Below are 4,059 nucleotides of genomic sequence, written 5' to 3' on the forward strand. Positions count from 1 at the left end.
TATTCTGTTCTGGTTTTAAACTTTAATGCTTTGAAGTTTGTGAAGCTAGCTCCTGCATCTAATTTCTTCAATCTTGCCTCAAGGGTGAGTGGAGGCTTAACAAGTACAGGTTCCATCTTTCCCTGTCTTGTTCTCCTAGAGAATACTGTAGTAGTTTGCTTTGTAGGTTTGGTGATAGTCACCTTACCTTTCTTTCGTTGAGGCTCTTCTTCTTTTTCAGACTCAATTTCCTCCTCTTCTTCATCTTCTCCTCTCCCTTCAGTTATCATGAGAGGGCCAACATCTATTTTCAGTTTGGTTATGTTCCTCTTTCCTTTGCTAATGGCCTGAGTGATTTTAATTTGAAGCTCAATTCTAGCCTTAGCTTCATCATATGTTCCAAAAATTGGTTGCCTTGGGTCTACAGGTTCATTTACTAGTGCTTCTATGATGTCCTTGGTTTCATCAATATTTACCTCATAGGGAAGAGGTTTCACCCATGCTACTTGAGGCCTAACTGCCTGTATGTATACCTTGTCATAGTCTACCATGAAACATACATCTTCCTTGTACTCTTCAACAAGTCTTGAAGGAATTCGGAACCTATTGTTCATTCTTTCCTTAAATTCTTCAAAATAACTATCCAAAACACTATCAAAATTTTCACCTAATTTGGCGATGAATTCATTAATTTGATAAAGAATTGGGATATCCTTTTCCCATACTATTGATCTTTTAGATGGAAAGGACTTTAGAACAAAGAAAAAAAACAAATCAAAAGTGAACCAAATTTACAAGAGTTATTCTTGGAAGTCCTTATGCTTTCCATATTTTTATTGAATTGGGACAAAAGCAATTTCGATAAATCAAACTCTACATTCTTCTTTACTATTTTATATGCCAAATCCACAGCTTCACAAGATACACTGTTTGGATGGCTTGAACTGTAGATTTTATGAGCAATGACGTGAATGCCAAATCTCAATTCAACGTCAATTACTGCACTGAGCTTAAGTCCTCAGCCATCTGATTCTGCTTGGGTTAGTCTCTGCAATTCTTCTCGACCTAGGGTTTTGGTAGTCTTGGCTTTGCTCAACATGGGGAGTCCATTAATTTTGCTAATCATTCTCTTAGTGATAGGTACTGGTTGCTCTAACCACAATTGGCCATTGTGAACCTGACTAAGTACATACCTAACCCATTTTACTTGAAATTTTCTTGGCAAATGCGAAATATGGGTTAACCCTTTTGTTTCAAGATGTTTATGTTCGAGTTTCAAGGTTCCATCTATGCTCATTTCACCTAGGTCATTGTCAATTTCTAAGTTTCCAAGTTCTTGAATGGAACACTTGAAATGAGAGTGAATGTCATTAATAAGAAGTACCTTTGGAGGGATTTGTGACTGAGCACCGTTAGGGTCCAATGATTCTGCAATTGCTGGTGCCAATTTGAAGTTTGGGGTCTTCCATTCCTCTCCTCTAACTAGCATTTCTGAACCTTTCTTTGTCTTGGAGCTGCCACTTTCGGATGCCATTGCTACTCGGTAGGTGTAGAAAAATCCTGAACAGATTCTTTGCCCTTTTGAAAAAATTCGCTTCAAAAATGCTTTAAGCTCGCTCTAGAATCGCAGAAGATAACTTAGCTCTTTGTTTGCAGTGAAAAATGAGATCAAATTTTTCCCCATTTGACAAAAAATTCTCCATAAATTTTTTGCTACGATGGTAGATGAAATGACAGGTTGTCATCCACTAGCTCGGTAGATATTATCAACTCGGCGATCAAATGAAAACATTGAAGTGCCGACCTAACTCGGTTAGGTCACAAACTGACCTTGCTCGGTTGACACAACTTGGTCAATGAAACTTTGTTGCGCCCGACCGAACTCAGTAAAGTCTCTTACTGACCTAACTCGGTAATTGCTACTCGGTTAATGAAGCTTTGTTACACCCGACCGAACTCGGTAAAGTCTTGAACCATCCTGAAGTCAAAGTGTATATAAAATACTGATTTGATCATCCTTCTTCTTTTGGAGCTACTTAGGATAAATCTTGGAGGATGCAGTTCCAATCTTTCTTTTATGAATATTAATTGGAAATGGTGGAATCACCCATTTCTTGAGTGACATTTCCATTACTTGACTTATTTTTCTCGGTAGATTTTGGAATCTACTATTACTTCATTTGCTTCTGAATGTTGTCTGCTTTGATTTTCTTCTCATCTTCAATTCTTTTGATATTCATGCAATTTTTAGCTATATGACCAAGTTCTGTACATGTATAGCATCTTACTGTACTGTCCTTTTTCCTTAGGTGATGTCTAGCACAATTTATGCCAAAATGTCCATATTCTCCATAATAGTGACATCTGCACCAGGTGTTGTAGTCCCATCCAAATATGGCTTTGACAATCTATTTAGCTGGATTGAATGATTTGGTTTTGCATTGGAATGCTTTGTGACCATGCTTTTTGCATTTGTGACAGTTGCCCTCAAATTTTGGTTTTTCTTTACACTCATTTGCCTTATGACCATGCTAATTGCAATTGAAGCATTTGCCACTGAATTTTGCTTTCCCATTTCTCCAGCATTTGTTTGATGTATGTCCTAACCTGCCACAGTGATTACAAGTGGGTCTTTTATTCCTTTGTTCACCTTGTTTGGAGGATTCACCTTCTTCCTTATATCCAAGACCAGCTTTACCCTTTTGTCTATGAAGGTTTTCCTCATTTTGTCAATTTAATTGATTTATATATGTTTGGGATTTCATCATTCTTTCATTGACTTGCCTTTCAGAGATTAGGTCATTTTCCAAGCTTTCATTGATTTGTCTCTCAGTTCTTAAGTCACTCTGTAGACTTTCATTGATTTGCTTTTCAGTGTTTAAATCATTCCTTATTCTTTCATTTTGTGCTCTGAGAATCCTGAATTCTTCATTTGCATTAGAGAGTTGGTCTATAGGATCTTCATGCTGATGGGATTGATTATGAATTTCATGACTTCTATCTTCCAATTCTTCTTGTGCTTTTTTTCTTTGTTCCAAAACTTCACATAGCCTGATTGACTATATTTCTTGCTCTCTTTTAAGCTTTCTTACCTCTTCTTGCAGAGATCCATTCTTTTCTAAAAGTTCTTTGATTTCTTTGTCAACTTCTTCCGAGTTACTTGATGGTAACAAATCTTCAATCCTTTCTTCAACATAAAGATGGTCATTCACTTGTCTTGCAAGTTCCTTTCTTCTTTTTAGGGATTGAGAAAGATGTTCCTTTGCTTCTTTCAGTTGAACCATGGCCATTTCTAGATCTAACTTTTCATTTTCTATAAATTTCTCCAGTCTGAATATCTCCATTGACTTTGATCTTTGCTCAAGCTGTCAAGCTTTGTCCTGAGAACCAAATAGCTCTGATACCAATTGTTGGAAATATTCAAGATATAACAAGTTACTAAGAGGGGAGGGGTGAATCAGTAACAATACAACTTTTAAGTTAATTAAGCATAAACTGGAAAATCATTCATTTACCTAATATGATGCATGCAAGAGATAAATAAATATTCATAACACATATGCACAAAGATTTTGGTGACCCAGAAACCTTCCAAAATAGAAAGTAAAACTGGGGTGGGGATGAAACCCACAAAGCTTCTTTTCTGTAGTAGGAAGTTAGCCGGTTAAGGCATAGAATGATCACTTCTAGTGATCTTCCCTGTTAGGAGCAAAGAGGATTGCTAGATCCACCTTGTTAAAGGATTTAAAACACACTTTACAAGTATGCACTCTGTTAGGAGATTTATACAAAGACTGTTAATTCTACCTTGTTAGAGGATTTTTAGATGATTCACCTATTAGAATGAACCAATCAGATCTACATATACCTTGATTAGATCCTTTGCAATAATCACCTCTTGTGATTGATGAAATCTTTACTACACCTTGTGAACCTTGCTAATATAATGCTCTTCTGCTGAATTCACATATGTCTCCTGTATCACAATATGTACATATTCATACATGTCTCTTATCCATTACACATATATATATCATTTCAGTAATTATAGATGCAAGGTCGGCTGAACACAAGTAAACA

Source organism: Cupressus sempervirens, chromosome 6 (genome assembly GCF_028749045.1).
Source record: "Cupressus sempervirens isolate cs-2001-9-10 chromosome 6, ASM2874904v1, whole genome shotgun sequence".
NCBI lineage: Eukaryota > Viridiplantae > Streptophyta > Pinopsida > Cupressales > Cupressaceae > Cupressus > Cupressus sempervirens.